This window comes from Cervus canadensis, chromosome 2 (genome assembly GCF_019320065.1).
Source record: "Cervus canadensis isolate Bull #8, Minnesota chromosome 2, ASM1932006v1, whole genome shotgun sequence".
NCBI classification, from domain to species: domain Eukaryota; kingdom Metazoa; phylum Chordata; class Mammalia; order Artiodactyla; family Cervidae; genus Cervus; species Cervus canadensis.
In genome coordinates this window covers 92,320,302-92,338,012 of record NC_057387.1, presented here as the reverse complement: position 1 = coordinate 92,338,012, position 17,711 = coordinate 92,320,302, and the positions used below count along the sequence as shown (strand labels likewise).

The 17,711-nt window shown below is 41.6% G+C and overlaps 1 protein-coding gene and 1 pseudogene across 1 annotated transcript in view; one reads left to right on the top strand and one right to left on the bottom strand.

Annotated features, from left to right (window-relative positions):
• AGBL4 (AGBL carboxypeptidase 4) overlaps positions 1 to 17,711 on the bottom strand; it is a 1,430,302-nt gene that overhangs the window by 434,407 nt on the left and 978,184 nt on the right. The window lies entirely within an intron of this gene.
• On the top strand, positions 6,383 to 6,458 carry LOC122437394 (annotated as a pseudogene).

Sequence of the window (17,711 nt, the reverse complement as noted above, 5' to 3'; positions counted from 1 at the left end):
AGTAGGCACTTTGCCAGAGGCTAAGTGACTTACCCAAGGTTGCGTAGGAATTTCATGGCAGATCTAGGATATCAACAATAACAGCAGCTACTATTGCTGAAGGTATGCTATAAAGCTAACATTTGTTAAGTATTTTATATACATAATAGAATTTAATCCTCACAACAGCACTGTGAGGTAGATAGTATTAGCCGTACTTATTTTTTTTGGATGAGGAAATTGTCATCACAACAAATATTACTCAAATATTTCTTTAAATTTTTTCATGGGGACCAAAAGATGCTATAGAGACATAGATACCAATGTATGATGACCTAGAAAAGACCTTGAATGTCAGTTTACTCAAAAACTTAAGCAAAAACTCCAATACAAAGACATTTAAGTGTCACATTGAAAGATTTACAAAGTCTGTAGACAGTAATGTGGCAGGTTTGGGAGCCAATCAGATTCCTTCATCCATAAAAGTGGGAATAATTATTCTGCTTTCACAGGGCCATTGTGCAGCTAAGACAAGATACTAAGTGTACACAAATATGCCTCCCCCCATGTATCCTCTTACTCCCTCACGTCATTCAGGTCTTTGTTAAATGTCACCTACTTAGAGAGCTTTCCCTGTCCATCCCCCCGAAATAGCCTTCATCCTGCTCTCTCTTATTCTACTGCATTTTTCTTCATAGCATCTGATACCACATCACGTATTTGTTTATGTGTCCATTTGTTGGCTGATTGAAGGAATGAATAAATATACCTTCCCCTCCTTCGGACTCCCATCCGCCCATCCCTTTCAGGAAAGACTATGGGAATGAGTCCAAGGGAAGCTTAGGTTTCCCATTGAAGGAGACTCTAGGGGCTTTGCTCAGGGGAAGCAAAGCTCTAGTGGCTCTGTTGACTCTGTTGGCTCAGGGGTACTCCCCATCTCTACCCCAAGGCAGCATGTAACTGAAATTTCACCAGCGCACGACCAGGCTGCCTGCCTCCTTCCTGTCTGCCTGATGCTTGGCTACTCCCGGACATAGATGAGAGATAGGTGTACAGGATGGTATGTATGTCTTCCACAAAAGAAAAGCTTTGCAAGTTCAATTAAACCTTGGTAATTTCACAGACCATGGGGTTGAGGAAGAAAACGGTATTCCTGATGTTTCTCTTACACTTAAAAAATGCATTCCTTCAGTCAAATTTTGACTTTACATACAAAAGAGTTATATTAAATTAATGGAAAGGGAATGTTCAGAAATGGAAAAGCGCTGTTACTTCTTGAATTGTAAGAAGGGAGATGATATTTCTGAGCATTTCTTCAGCTGTCAAAGGATCACAGATCTTCTTTTAATGTTATGAAGACAAAAAAATTTTTTCTGGTTGCATACTTGCCGGAAATGAGACCCAAGAGAAAGGCATTGTTTCCTGAAATTACATGGTTGCCAGGGAAACCGTGTACAGAAGTTAGCCTAAATGCAGGTTAAAAAATGAAGTATCTCAAGAATTGGTTTAAGAGTATTTTTGAAAAGTCTGTGCCAAGCATGGCACAGAGTGACCCTTGTAAAACTGTAAGAATTTCTTAGCTGTGGCAAGAAATGACAAAGGTTACTTTTCTGCTATTTTCTGCTGTGAACCTTTTTAATGAGTGTTTTTCTAGAGGTAAAATTCTTCAGGTAATTTTTTTTAAGCCTCCCAGGGCTCCTTCACAAAAAGCCCCCACAAAAAACCCAAAACAATGTTTCACTGCAGTCCAAAGAAACACATAAATATGAACACACAGAGAAGCTTTAAAAACAACATTTAGTAATCTTACATGCCAGAAAAAGACTTACCTTTTCTCCTCTTTACTACTTTAAACAAAAGATTTATGTGATTTACTTTAAAGAAAGGACTGAACGAGCACCAAAAATTCTGTGTATTACCACCTCTGAGTCAAAGTTATTCTTTCTAGTAAACAGAGTTAAACAGAATCTCTACTTTGCAAGGTTGTTCCAAAAATAAAATATATGCATATTTATATATGTATATGTGTACATATGGTAGATGTTCAATAAATATTTAGAAAATAGAAAATCTTAGAGATCATTAGTTTAACCTCTTGTTTAACACAGAGAATTTCTTCTAAAATATAACTGTTATCCAACCTCTGCTTAAACTCCTCCAGGGACAGGGAGTTCACTACCTTACGTGACAGCCCATATCAATCTAGTAGACAGATATCTTCTTTCTTTATTAAACTGGAATCTGCTTACTATAGCTTTTATCCATCAGTCTTGACTCTTGTGAGTATACTCCCTCTTCCCCAAAGTGTCACCCACATCTTCCTGAGTTTAGAGAACCCTATTCCTACAACTAGCCTTGTGTACTAATAAGAGGCAGCCCTGTGTGACCACAGGCAAGTTACTATAGCTCTGACCAGTTTCCAGTATCATTAAATAGGGTTAGTAATTACTTCTGCCTCCCTCTCAGACTTCTGCTAAAGATTAAAAGTATTTGGCAGATGGGACACTGGGAAACTAGGGAGTACTACAGATATTTTACAGGTGGGGTCTTTCCCTGGTTAAGCTCTGCCCTCCTTAGTCCCAGGCCTGGGACTGCATCCCAGGATGATCTGCATCTTCCTGGTTCCCCTGGATGCTTTCTCAGCAGGAGCCCTTGCCTCTCGCCCCAGGTTCCCTCGTTGATGTTGCTCACCCATTTAGTTAGATGCTGTTTTGACGAGGTAGCCTATTTTGGTAAGTGCCCCTGGGGAGCTGCAGAAAGGTTTAATTCTCTTTCTTTCCCCTAATGTTTATCTAACGGTAAAGGATTGAGAATAGTTTCCACATCCCTGGAGACTCCAGGCTGAATGATTCAATAATGTATGTGTCTGGGGGCTGACAGAGAGACACAGCTTTCAGTAGAGAGGAGAGGATGGGTTGGGGACACTCAGTCATCATGCCAGGTAGAGTGTCACTCAACAGAAGGTTTCCAGGGGCTTAGTAAAAGACTGCATTAAGGAACCAGAGCACGCACTGATCAGGGCAGCAAGGTAGGGTGAGTACATATACATATATATGTAGGCATGAATGTGTTATATATATATCTGTTGTTTCAATGCAATTATTAATGGTACCATCTTTCATTCTGAAAAGTGAAATTTGTGGGATAAATTATATGTTCACCTTAGACATAGGTGAAAGGAATGAGAATGTTCTTCTCTAGTGTTCCCTGTCTCAGTAAAGGGCAGCACCACCCACTTGATTCCTTAAGCTGGAAACTTTGGAGTCCTCTAAGACACTTTAGTCACCTTTATCCCCACAACCAGTCTCCAAAGAATCCTTCAGACAGTTCCTGTCCTCTCCACTCCTGTGGCCGCTGCCTTAGTTCTGAGTCTGAGCATCTAAAATTTAATTTCACTTTGTTCTACTCAGTCCTTGGCTCCAAGTTTCTTGAGGTCTCAACTCTGTCTTCTCTTGTGTTAGCCAAATTTCTCCCTCTTCCCCTTTATGATCATACCTCTGGTATGCTGATCAAAATCACTGAGTCTTGCACTTCATCTCTAAAAGCCAACCTTCTATTTCATAACTTCAATTGGTCCTTCATTCAAAAAAAGATGTTGAACAAACTAAGTTCTGGGAGTTCAAATGAGTCAGCAGTGTTGGGTTAATTAATCAGTTTTGGTTTACAGTTTGCTGTGCAGTTATGAAGTCATGAAATTATACCAATATCCCTTATATTTGGATCCAAATTAATCTCTTACTCATTTCATAGAGTTCTGTTTCCAAAATGTATTATAAATTTTACTCTGTAATTGTCCTGCTTAAAACACTCCAAGTATCTCCCCATTGGCTCTAGATATGTTTCAACATGGAGGAAGCCCTACTAGAATAACATTCTGCCTTCCCACCCCACTCTACCACATCCTTTACTTTACTGGAGTCTCCTTAGAGGAGTAGGAGCAACTTATCCAAGGATGACAGTGGGTGAACTAGCAGTTGAGGCTCAGCTTGTACTCCCTGTCTCTGGAATTAGCCTGTCTACAAAGAGCACACACTTAGTTCTACCCCCTCTGTGCTCTGCCCCCTTGCTGCCTGTGACCAGGGAGGCAGACAGGCTTCTAGGACGGAGTATTTGTTGCCACCCATTTCAGCCATGCCCTGGAGGAGAAAATGGCAACCCACTTCAGTATTCTTGCCTAGAGAATCCCATGGACTGAGGAGCATGGCAGGCTACAGTCTATAGGGTTGCAAAAAGTCAGACACAACTGAATTGACTCAACACATTTCAGCCATGTTTTCCAATGTAGCTTTTGTAAGTGGTTATTTACCTGATGCCTGAGTCCATCTCTCAGTTGGTCTGATTGTGGATAGAGAGTAGAGGAATAATTCAATGACTTCTTCAAACCCCACATCCAGGAGTAAAGTCACATTCTCTGGTCTTATAAAAAGTAGAATAAATCTACTTTCTCTTCTGGTAAAGTGGGAGCATTTGCCTTCCACAGTTGCTTAATATCTTTCCTCTCCTTAGGATGCTCTTTTGGGAAGTCTCCCTCTATGATAACAATCCACAGGCCTGGCTAAGCTTCGCAGAGATCTTATCCGAGCCCCAAAGAGCCATGAAAAGCCAGCTAGAGGCAGGTTTGTGGTAAGAGTGCTGTTTGAGTGTCAGGCCCAACGGGCCCTTACAGTTCCCTCAGCCCAACACAGTTTGAGAGAACTGCACTTTGGTGTGTAATTCTAACACTGAAGCAGCTTTGAGTCCTCAAGAACTTGCTGGTGTTGTAGTAGCCAACACCCAATCTGGCTATGACAAATTCTTGGCTACTGGGGTAAGAATGAATCATCCCAGTCTTTTATTTGCAAATAAGAGTGAAGAGACATTTATAGTTTGTTTGCAAAGAACTTCTTCCTTTATCCATCTTACTATATTCTCAGAAAACCATGCTAAGGGCACACAACACTTATATATGAGGAAACTGAGTCTCAGCTTAAGTGACTTTCCCAAGGTTCCTCAGCAAATTTATGGGAAAACTTGGGAAATCCACTCTGACTTAGAATCATGGGTTGTTGGGACTGTCCCTTAATGATGACTACAAAACCTAGCATCTTTTACATCTGGGTAGAGCTTTGTACTCTTTGTTGTTTTTGCTTGTTTTGTTTTTGGTTGCACCACTCAGGATGTGGATATCATTTCCCCAACCAGGAATGGAACTGGGCCCTTCACAATCACTGTTGTCATCTTCCACAGTCCTCAGGACCTTGGGTTTTTGGTTTCCTGGTGACATTTTTTTTTTTCTTTTAAAATAGTATCACAGATTTTTTGAGATATATTTCACATACCATACAATTCATGGTGTATGAATACAATTACATGGTGAGTGAATGATTTTTAATACAATCACAGATTTAAACAGCCATCACCACATTCCCTGATAGATCAGTTGGTAAAGAATCTGCCTGCAATGCAGGAGACCCCAGTTCAATTCTTGGGTCAGGAAGATCTGCTGGAGAAGGGATAGGCTACCCACTCCAGTATTCTTGGGTTTCCCTTGTGGCTCAGCTGGTAAAGAATCTGCCTGCAATGCGGGATACCTGGGTTAGATCACTGGGTTGGGAAGATCCCCTGGAGAAGGGAAAGGCTACCCACTCCAGTATTCTGACCTGGAGAATTCCATGGACTATATAGTCCATAGGGTTGCAAACAGTCAGACACGACTGACAGACTTGCACTTTCATTTTCACCACATTCAGTTATAGAACATTTTAATCAACCCCTCCCACCAAAACCCCATATCCACTAGCTGTCACTCCCTCTTCTTCCTTCAGCGGTTCTTCAGTTGTCACAAGTAAGCAGCAGATATGGTGTTGCATCTTTGATTAGCTCTTCATTCAGATTTCAATCTCAAGTGTTTAAGGATCAGCTTTTGATTTCATCCAGGAGGCTCAAAACACATTGTGTTATAAGGAACTTCAGTGCAAATGACTAAAAGTAATATTTTAGTAACCACAACCAAGAATTTGTCCATATGAACCCAGCTATTTGTAAACAGAGTTTTAATTTTTTTTCATTTTTCTAAGAACCATTCCTGAACTGGAAGAGAGGTTTTAAAAATTCCCTGCTAAAATTTTGTATACAAAACTATTTTCCCACGGCCCTCTGGCCCACCTTGGCACCCCTTCCTACCTCTTAGCCCTCTCATGGTCCCAGCTGCCAAGGGTTTGGTGACATTTCTTGACCTTTAGGCTTTCTAAAGCACTGGTGTGGAAGGCAAACACACCTGGGTTTTAATTGCACTGCTCCCACTTAGCATGGTGCCTTTGGGCAAGTAACCTAACTTATCTGAGTCTCAGTTTCCTCATGCTTAAAATTGAGACTATAATATCTACTTGCTAAGGTTATTGGAAGAGTTAGAAATAATGCATTTAAGACTATACTTTCAGGGATCATTTCTATAGTTTGTTACTAGAGAAGTTTCTCTGATTGTGTAGAGCACCTGGATAAAAACTCTCCAGAAAGCAGGAATAGAAGGAACATACCTCAACACAATAAAAGCTATATATGACAAACCCACAGCAAACATTATCCTCAATGGTGAAAAACTGAAAGCATTTCCCCTAAAATCAGGAACAAGACAAGGGTGCCCACTCTCACCACTACTATTCAACATGGTTTTGGAAGTTTTGGCCACAGCAATCAGAGCAGAAAAAGAAATAAAAGGAATCCAGAAAGGAAAAGAAGAAGTAAAACTCTCACTGTTTGCAGATGACATGATCCTCTAAGTAGAAAATCCTAAAGACCCTACCAGAAACTTACTAGAGCTAATCAATGAATATAGTAAAGTTGCAGGATATAAAATTAACACACAGAAATCCCTTGCATTCCTATACACTAACAATGAGAAAACAGAAAGAGAAATTAAGGAAACAATACCATTTACCATTGCAACAAAAAGAATAAAATACTTAGGAGTATATCTACCTAAAGAAACAAAAGACCTATACTTTGAAAACTATAAAACACTGATGAAAAAAATCAAAGAGGACACAAATATATGGAGAAATATACTGTGTTCATGGATTGGAAGAATCCATATTGTGAAAATGAGTATACTACCGAAAGCAATCTATAGATTCAGTGCAATCCCTATCAAGCTACCAACAGTATTCTTCACAGAACTAGAACAAATAATTTCACAATTTGTATGGAAATACAAAAAACCTTGAATAGCCAAAGCAATCTTGAGAAAGAAGAATGGAACTGGAGGAATCAACCTGCCTGACTTCAGACTCTACTACAAAGCCACAGTCATCAAGACAGTATGGTACTGGCACAAAGACAGAAATATAGATCAACGGAACAAAATAGAAAGTCCAGAGATAAATCCACAAAGTTATGGACACCTTATCTTTGACAAAGGAGGCAAGAATATCCAATGGAAAAAAGACAACCTCTTTAACAAGTGGTGCTGGGATAACTGGTCAACCACTTGTAAAAGAATGAAACTAGAACACTTTCTAACACCATACACAAAAATAAACTCAAAATGGATTAAAGATCTAAATGTAAGACCAGAAACTATAAAACTCCTAGAGGAGAACATAGGCAAAACACTCTCCGACATAAATCACAGCAAGATCCTCTATGACCCACCTCCCAGAATATTGGAAATAAAAGCAAAACTAAACAAATGGGACTGAATTAAACTTAAAAGCTTTTGCACAACAAAGGAAACTATAAGCAAGGTGAAAAGACAGCCTTCAGATTGGGAGAAAATAATAGCAAATGAAGAAACAGACAGAGGATTAATCTCAAAAATATACAAGCAACTCCTGAAGCTCAATTCCAGAAAAATAAATGACCCAATCAAAAAATGGGCCAAAGAACTAAACAGACATTTCTCCAAAGAAGACATACAGATGGCTAACAAACACATGAAAAGGTGCTCAACATCACTCATTATTAGAGAAATGCAAATCAAAACCACAATGAGGTACCATTACACGCCAGTCAGGATGGCTGCTATCCAAAAGTCTACAAGCAATAAATGCTGGAGAGGGTGTGGAGAAAAGGGAACCCTCTTACACTGTTGGTGGGAATGCAAAGTAGTACAGCCACTATGGAGAACAGTGTGGAGATTCCTTAAAAAAACTGGAAATAGAACTGCCATACTACCCTGCAATCCCACTCCTGGGCACACACACTGAGGAAACCAGAATTGAAAGAGACACGTGCACCCCAATGTTCATTGCAGCACTGTTTATAATAGCCAGGACATGGAAGCAATCTAGATGCCCATCAGCAGACGAATGGATAAGGAAGCTATGGTAGATATACACCATGGAATATTACTCAGTCATTAAAAATAATTCATTTGAATCAGTTCTAATGAGATGGATGAAACCGGAGCCCATTATACAGAGTGAGATAAGCCAGAAAGACAAACACCAATACAGTATACTAATGCATATATATGGAATGTAGAAAGATGGTAACGATAACCCTATATGTAAGACAGAAAAAGAGACACAGATGTATAGAACTGACTTTTGGACTCTATGGGAGAAGGCGAGGGTGGGATGATCTGACAGAACAGCATTGAAACATGTATATTATCAAGTGTGAAACAGATCACCAGCCCAGGTTGGATGCATGAGACAAGTGCTCGGGGCTGGTGCACTGGGATGACCCAGATGGATGGGATGGGGAGGAAGGTGGGAGGGGGGTTCAGGATGGGGAACACATATAAATCCATGGCTGATTCATGTCAATGTATGGCAAAAACCACTACAATATTGTAAAGTAATTAGCCTCCAACTAATAAAAATAAATGGAAAAAAAAAGAATAAAAAAAGAAATAATACATTTAAAGTGCATTAATAATGCATTAAAGGCTCATAGTAGGTGCTCAACAATTATTAGCTCCTTTTTTGATTAACAAACGATTCATCAATATGTATTTATCATTGACCAAAATGAGTAGGTTTTATGCAAGTCAAAGCACTTATGCCTTACTGCCTATTTTTGGTACATGACTCAATCATCCATTCAACAAATACTAAGGTCTGTATATGCCAGACTCTGTATTATGCTGGGAACTGATGATCCAGTGGAAAAAACAAACAAACATGGTCTCTCCCATAATAAAGTCATAGCCTGGTGAGAGACAGAGCTTAATTAAGTAAACAAGCAGATAAAATAAGTAATTATAAATTATAATAAGTTCTGTAAAGGGGAAACTCCGGGTTCTATTAGAGAACAGGATGAGCTAATTTAAAATGGGTATTTGGGGATAGCTTCTCTGAGGAGGTGACATTTAAGCTGAGAATGAAAAAAAGAAGGAGTGGGGGCGTAGTCCAAGTAGGGCACCCAGCAGCTTGAAGGCCGAGGTGAGAATGAGATTAGGGTGTCATTCAAACCTAGCTGCTGGCTGTCCCCACAGACTTCTACCATTCCAAGCTAAATTGGGCATTTGTCTTTGTGCATAATCTTGCATGTATTCCTCTCTGAAGTCCTTCTCCCATTTCTCCATCTGGAATGCCAAACTCCAAATGTCACATTCAAAGGCTCCTTAATCTCTCCACAGCAGATCTAACCCTTTTTTTTTCTCTCATGCTGGTGCTTATGCTCAGCTGCTCAGTGATGTCCGACTCTTTGTGACCCCTGGACTGTAGCCCACCAGGCTCCTCTGTCTGTGGGATTTCCCAGGCAAGGATACTGGAGTGGGTTGCCATTTCCTTCTCTAGGGGATCTTCCTGACCCAGGGATCAAGCCCATCTCCTGCATTGGCAGAGGGGCTCTTTACCACTGAGCCACCAGGGAAGCCTCCTCTCTCCTCTACTGTCCCCCAATCTGTTTAACTTTATACTATACTAATATTTGTTAATAAATATCAAATGGTTCTTACTATTACCCTGTGTCATGGACTGTGTTAAGTATTTTACCTGAGTTAGCACATTTAATCCCCATGGAAGCCCTATGAAATAGGTACTGTTATCATCATCCCCATTTTACAGAAAAAGAAACTGAAGGCTTAATCACTTATCCTAACTCTCAAAGGCCAAGTTCGGACTTGAGCTCCAGACCTCTTGACTCCAGAGCCAGAACTCAAGCCCCTCAGTCGTGCTAGAGTGACATTTCTGTTTTCCCCTCATCAGACACTCAGATTCCTGAGGGTGGGATTTTGTGTGACTCACCAGTATCCTTAGCACAAAGAACAAGTCCTGGCACAAAGGAGTTAACTGCTTGCTAAAAGAATGTCTTGGCAATTACAGATCCCGACTGATAAAGATGAAATCACATAACACATAAATAGGTCTGTCCCTTCAGCCTTCAGGCGCTGCCTGTACTGTGGCCTCTGCTGATCTGATTTGTGTGTCGATTGACAGCCTGGGTCCCTCTCCTTCTGTCCCGTTAATGGCATTAGCATCTAGTCAATAATGCTCAGCATTTCATTTTACCACTTTAATTAACAAATTCAATTTGTTCAAACTGCTGTGAAAACAAATTAAAAGCTCAAGAACGGGGCCTCCAGGAGGGGGAAGGAAGACAGGGGCTCTGCACAGATTAGGCAGCTTGTTGATCTGATCTTGGGAGATTAGGAGGAGTTGCACACTGTCTGCCCTTCAACCATCTTCCTATCCCTGACCCAAAAGAGATGCAGCCAAGGTCAAGCAAACTAGCCTCGTGGTACCGTTTAGGCTTGTCTCTTCCCTCTTCACACAGACAAGAAGGGGCCCCACTGCGCCTTCAAGTCAGCTCTTGTTCTTCAGAGGAACACTCTGCTTTGAATTTAAATTCAACAACAAAAACAACAACAATATTAATAAAAATGCCCTGACCAGCGGGTCTCAACCAGAGAGAATTTTAACCCCTAGGGGACATTTGACAATATCTGGAGAAATTTCTAGCTGTCACAACTAGGGAGAAGGTGCTACAAGCATCTAGTAGAGGCCATGATGCTACTAAACCTACAAAGCACAGGACAGCGCTCCTCACCAAATATTTTCTAGCCTAAAATGTCAATGCTGGGAAAGATTGAGGGTACGAAGAGAAGGGGACAACAGAGGATAAGATGGTTGGATGGTATCACTGACTCAATGGACATGGGTTTAGGTGGACTCTGGGAGTTGGTGATGGACAGGGAGGCCTGGTGTGCTGCGGTTCATGGGGTCGCAAAGAGTTGGACACGACTGAGCGACTGAACTGAACTGAAAATGTCAATAGCACTGAGGTTGGGAAATCTTGTCCTAGTATTGCTACAGTTTTCTAAGCATGTGCCTTGATAATTATAAAGTCTCTGGGAGGTAAGCAGGACAAAGGTTGCTGATTCCCATTGAAGAGCTGAGGAAATTGACAATCAGAGTTCAAGTGATGTGCTCAAAGTGCACCATTAGTAAGTGGTAGTGAGCAGTCCAGAGAAAGATACTTTTTCTACCTCTAGTTGAGTTAACAGAAAGGAAAGCACTTCCTGGAGCCTCCAAGTAGCTTTTAGGGGAATGAGAATTGGTTGCATTTATTAAACACCTTTTAGGGGCCAGACACTGGGCAGGGTACTTACCATGTAATAGGGAGCAAGGCTTGATGGAACCTGACCTGGGGAAGGTGCTTGTGATGAGCGAATCTGGGAAACCTGCCTCTTTCCTCTGCCCTCAAGAGTTACACTTAGCAGTTGCATGCCAGTTACACGTTTTGAATAGAAGGCACACAAAAGGTCACTTGGCTCTTAACTATTGGTTATTTCGGGTCTTGGATTCAATTATCCTTTCTAGCTTAGAAAGCAATAAGTGGTAAGTGCAGACAGAGCTACAAAGAACTTTTGAGGTGGGAAAAACAAAACCCAAATTTGAGCCCTTTTTCAGGAATTCTGACAAGTACACAGACATAGCTGATAAATTGAGACAGGTGTGTGTGTGTGTATACACATACATACATATACATATATATACATATATATATATGGAGGGAAGGAGATAGGCAGAGAAAGGGGAGAATAAACGAGGGAGGCTGATGAAGTTACTGCAGAGGATCAATAGAAGGCTTCACAGAGAACTTATCCAAAAGTAAGGAAGAACCCAGAATTAAGAAGCAGCCAAGGGCCTGGAATGTCAGATGGCAGAGGTGGCTCCTAGAAAAGCCAACAGCAGATTGAGTAGATGCTCTGGATTAATAACTCTGTGAGTGAATTAAAAGAGGTAGATCACTAAATTCAGTTAACACTTCAGAACCCAAGGTGTTTGCCCTGGGATATCCCTGAAATGAACATAACAGAGAGACTTCATGGGAGTATTATTCTGTGTGGAGTTAATTTCTGGCATTGGGCTACAGGATTGGCATTTCACTTTCACTTCCACAAGTCATAGATTTCCAGCTCTGCAGATAAAGGCAATAATAAACACAGTATTCAAAGGAATAAGTTCCAGCCTAGAAGCAAGCACCTCCTAACTAGACTGAGAGCTAGAACCATGATATCCCAGCGCAGCTTGTATGGTCAAGTGATAACTAGGAACAGTGTACAAATACTTGTAAGACTCTTTGAAGAAACTCTCTGAGTTAGAGGAACAGTGTACAACACTGGATTTCCTACTAAAACAGGGCAGGGGCATTGAGCTATAGAAATGCAGCTAATAATGTTCATGTGACCTCAGAGGTATTAACAGGATGCTGAAACTCATGCCATTGGATTTGTTCACGTTATCTCATTTAATCCTCATAACAATACACAAAGTTGTTTTATCCTTGCTCAAAGTCATACACCCTTAGAGATGACAAAATGGGGATTTGAAGTGAAATCTTTCTGATTCTGGGTTTCCCCAGTGGCTCAAGTGGTAGAGAAACTGCTTGCAATGCAGAAGACATAGCAGACATGGACACGGGTTTGATCCCTGGGTTAGGAAGATCCCCTAGAGGAGAAAATGGCAATCCACTCCAGTATTTTAGCCTGGAGAATCCCATGAACAGAGGAGCCTAGCAGGCTACAGTCCACAGGGTCTCAAAGAGTTGGACTCAACTGAGCATGCATGCACCTGGCTAAATCTAAATAGTACGCTGTATCCATCCTATAATGCCAAGACCCTTACAAGGAGAAGGGAGGAGTAGCCAGAAGAAAAATGATGTCTCTGGATCTGCTGCATCCCACTGTTCAGTGCCTTTTTCTCTTGTTCCTACAGGTGTCTGCTTGAGACTCCTGGTGACAAGCAGATCACTGTTATATAAAACTGACAAGGCATATTTGTAAACTAAGCAGTTATGTTAACAGACATAGTCACATACAGAAATCTGATACATTTGCCATTATAAATTCCAGGGGTGATAAATTCCCTGCCCTTTGCCAGTGGAAAAGTAAGTCTTTGTGTCAGGGAAAGAGATACTGAGGAGATGCCTTCCGCTATTAAAGGACTCATTGCAGTCTTAGAACCTTCAGAAGTCTTAGAATCAGATGCTGAATTAGCTGTGTTAGGGTACTCTGGCATTGTGAAGAGCATGACTTTAGAGCCTGATTGCTCTGGACTTGGGTTCCAGATTCACAGCTCAATTGCTAAGTGACCCTGGGCACATGACATAATCTCTCAAACTTTCATATTCCTCATAAATTAAGTAGGATAGCAATAAACCTGTTAAAGGACTATTGTGAGGATTATTTGGATAAAGAACTTAGAATAGTATTTGGCATATAAGTAGATGTTCAGCAAATGTCAGCTTCCTCCTCACTTTCCTAAATCTTTCTCTTATATCAGAGGTAGTGTCCCAATTGAACGTTGTATTCCTAGAATTGAGAACAAAGCCCAAGACACGGTCAATGAGTAAAAATTTGATGTGTAGATAGAGGGTAGAAGAGTGGTGGGAAAAAATTAGGATTATATTCAAGTCAGATTTGAATTCAGCTCCATCATTTTCTAATTGCTGGGCAACCTTGAGCAAATTACTTAACCTATGTTAGCCTTGATTTCCATATGGGTAAAATGGGGAGACTATTAATTAACTGGCCAAGCTTTTGTAAGGATGGAAGCTTACGTATATAAAGAATTTACATTCCACAAACCTGTAAGTAGATGGTATTAGATATGAATATTCCTATTAGATATCTGAATTTTTCCTGGATGTTATGATCCTTTCATTTTCTTTTATTTATTTAAATATTTATTTACTTACTTATTTGGCTGCACTGGGTCTTAGTTCTAGCATGCAGGATATTTAGTTGTGGCATGTGGGAGTTCCCCGACCAGGGTCTGAACCTGGGCCCCCTACTTTAGGAGCATGGAGTCTTAGACATTGGACCACCAGGGAAGTCCCTAATCCTTTAATTTTAAACCAATTATCCAAGCATCACCACTTCCTCTTTATCTTAATTATTTCCTCTGCTTATGAAAAAAAAATATGTGAGAATATGGAAGCCAGTCTCACTGTATTTCATGGAATTTTAAGAGTACCACATTTACGCTTGTATATTCAACAAACCCATATAGAGAATCTCCTGTGTGCACAATGCTGTGGTAGGTGTTGGGGAATCAATGGAAAAAAGACTGATGAGGTCCATGTTCCCATAGAGCTTAAAGCTTAGTGTGTGTGTGTGTGTGTGTGTGTGTGTGGTGGGAGGCAAACAATAAACAAACAGAAGAATCATAGACTGATAAATCAATATCTTGCTCTATGACAGCTGCAAGTGTTTTTGGTTATCTCTACTTTTGTTCCCCCAAATGAAATTAACAAGATTATGTCAAAGACACTGAACTGCTCACAGAAAGGTGATGAGCACATATGTCTCAGGACAGCAGCAGCTATTTAAAGGTATTTTGGTTCCATTATGAAGCAATTTGATTCTCCTCACACCCCCACATATACTCTCATTAAGACATGCTCCAAGATTCAGTAACATTTGCTCACACATACTCTGCTCATGATGCTGTGACATGTGCCAAAGCTACATGAATAAGATGTGGTCCCTGCCCTAGAGCAGCTCTCAGGAAACAAATAGCATGGGGTGATCATAGCTCAAATATAGGGAAGCACAAATCTTTACAGGAGTCTGAGTTGGCTGTGTGTGTGTGTGTGTGTGTGTGTGTGTGTATGTGTTTAGCCCTGATGGAGGATGGACTGAGGGTCAGAGAAATCTTGGATTCATACAGCTATTCAGAGGCACAGACCAATGGGACAACAAAGAGTTGGGTGGGCTAGAAGAGTTGGGTGGCATTGGGCCTAGCTTCCTACCCAGAATGGGGAGCGATAGTCAATAGTTCCTGCCTGCACAATCCCATATGCCAGATCCTGTGATGGTCATTGAGGACACAAAGGCAAATAAAGCACTAGTATGCCTTGGAGAAGGAAATGGCAACCCACTCCAGTATTCTTGCCTGGAAAATCCCATGGGTGGAGGAGCCTGGGAGGCTGCAGTCCATGGGGTCGCAAAGAGTCAGACCTGACTGAGCAACTTCACTTCACTTCACTTCACTTCATGCCTTAGTGAGCTCACGGTGTGGCACGCAGAGGCAGTCAAGGCAACTGCACAGCAAATGCCAGAATGAAGGGAAGCCCAGAGTGGGCATGGGATGGCCAGCTAAGAAGAGAGGAGTGAGAGGACAGTTAAGTTGGACAGCTAAGGGGAGAGGGATCTCAATTAGGGTGAGATCACAGAAGTCTTCACAGGGCAGGTGATGCTTAAGCTGAGATTTGAAAGCTGAGCAGAGATTTTCCTTTCTCCTATCTATCCATCCATCCATCCACCCATCAACTGTCAATTGATTAACTCATATACACTGACTCGATGGACATGGGTTTGAGTAGACTCCGGGAGTTAGTGACAGACAGGGAGGCCTGGTGTGCTGCGATTCACAGGGTCGCAAAGAGTCAGACACAACTGAGTGACTGAACTGAACTGAACTGATACTATTTGAAGACTCAAAGTTAGGTATAAGCAGAGCAAAGTCTAAGTAAAATTATGATGACTTCAGAGTTTACCTCAAATCTCATAGGCTATCAGAAGAAAAGTTCTTATATGTGATACAGTTAAACTCCCACAGTTTTAAAGATGCAGAAACTGAGGCTCAAAGAGAGGTGAAAGCATTAATCCCCAGTCACTCAGGCAGCAACTGACAGAGCCAGACATAGAGCCCCAAGTGTGCCCAGAGCGCAGGCCTCATCCTTTTGTAACATGCTGCCCCCTTCTCAGTCTGCTTTTCATTGCAACCTCCTCTATTTCCTGCCCCTATGGGATCTAATACTCGCTTATCCTTCCCCTTTCTGGTGAGTCAAACATTTTCCTGAGCAAAGTTCAGAAATTGATTCATACCAAGATGAACAACTCAAAGTTTTAACATATAGGAAAAGAAGGGTGAGGGATAAAAGCCCCGCGTTATAGTAATTCATTACCTAATTCACTTTATTTCTTTCTACTAAAATCTAACTCTTCATCAAGGAGTTTGTGCAACAGGAAGCAACTTTGACTTAGGAGGACCTTAAAATCTGATCCCAGCTGCCTGGCTGGGCCATAAAACACTTCTTTCTATGAGAAACTGAAACAGTCACAGCTGGCTTCTGCCCAGTATGGTTTCTGACAGATGGCATCATCCTTCCTTCCCCCATGGCACAGAGTATCCACAGACATCCAGCACTCAGCTAGGCAAATCAAGTGCCCAGCCCGCCAGTCTCAGCTGGAGGTGCCCCAAGGGGTGGAAGTCACAGAGACTGTGATTGTTGCATGAGGATGTCCCTCTTGATTCTGTCCTTTTCTGTCCAGAGAGTGGAGAAGCACTGCAGACTACCTGTGGTGCTGCCACATTATCCAGGCTTCAAGTGAAAAACTCTTTGGAGCTGCCAGGAGCATTAGAACTTGGTAATAACAACATTGGGACCAAGCCTTAGATTTTAGCAATAATAATCAGGGATCCAGGATCCCATCTGTGCACATATCTTATTCTTCTCACAATGGCCTTTGAACACGGGGACTGTTCTCTCCATTTTATAGGAAAGAAACCGAGGCCCAGAGAGGTTTTATGACACAGTTGGGAAGTAACAGGGCCAGGATCTGAACATAACTCTATCCTATACTGAGATCCTAGACCCACACTGCACCCCAGGACACACTCCAGGGCACGCTGGCACAAATACACACATAGTTATTTTTAATTGAAGTATAGCTTCCCAGCTGGCACTAGTGGTAAAGAACCTACCTGCCAGTGCAGGTGATGGAAGAGACATGGGTTTGATCCCTGGGTCGGGAAGATGCCCCGGGGAAGGAAATGGCAACCCACTCCAGTATTCTTGCCTGGAGAATCCTATGGACAGAGGAGCCTGGTGGGCTATAGTCCATAGGGTCACAAAGAGTTAGACACAACTGAACGACAGTGTTGCTTTGCATAGTTGATTCACAATATTCTGTTCGTTTCGGGTGTATAGGCGCTGACCACACTGTGAAGTGGACACTTCGTGCTCCTGAACTCTCAATTTCTAGCCTGGGCACAGGGCCTGATCCACAGGAGACATTCAGTAGGCATAGGCTGTATGGATGCACACTTGGGTAAATATACCTTTTTTTGATTGCCTGTGCACACCAATTACAGGAGATGTTTACATTACTTAGTGATAACTTTATCAACAGGTGAAGATGCAGGAGAAAGCAATGGGCCAGGATGAGGCTGACTGGTGTTCTAATTTTGGCTTTGCCACCTATCAGGTACAAGACCTTGAGTGACTGGTTTTGGTTCTCTGCACCTCAGCTTTTTCATTGGTAAAATGAGGACACTGAACAAGATAAAGCCCAA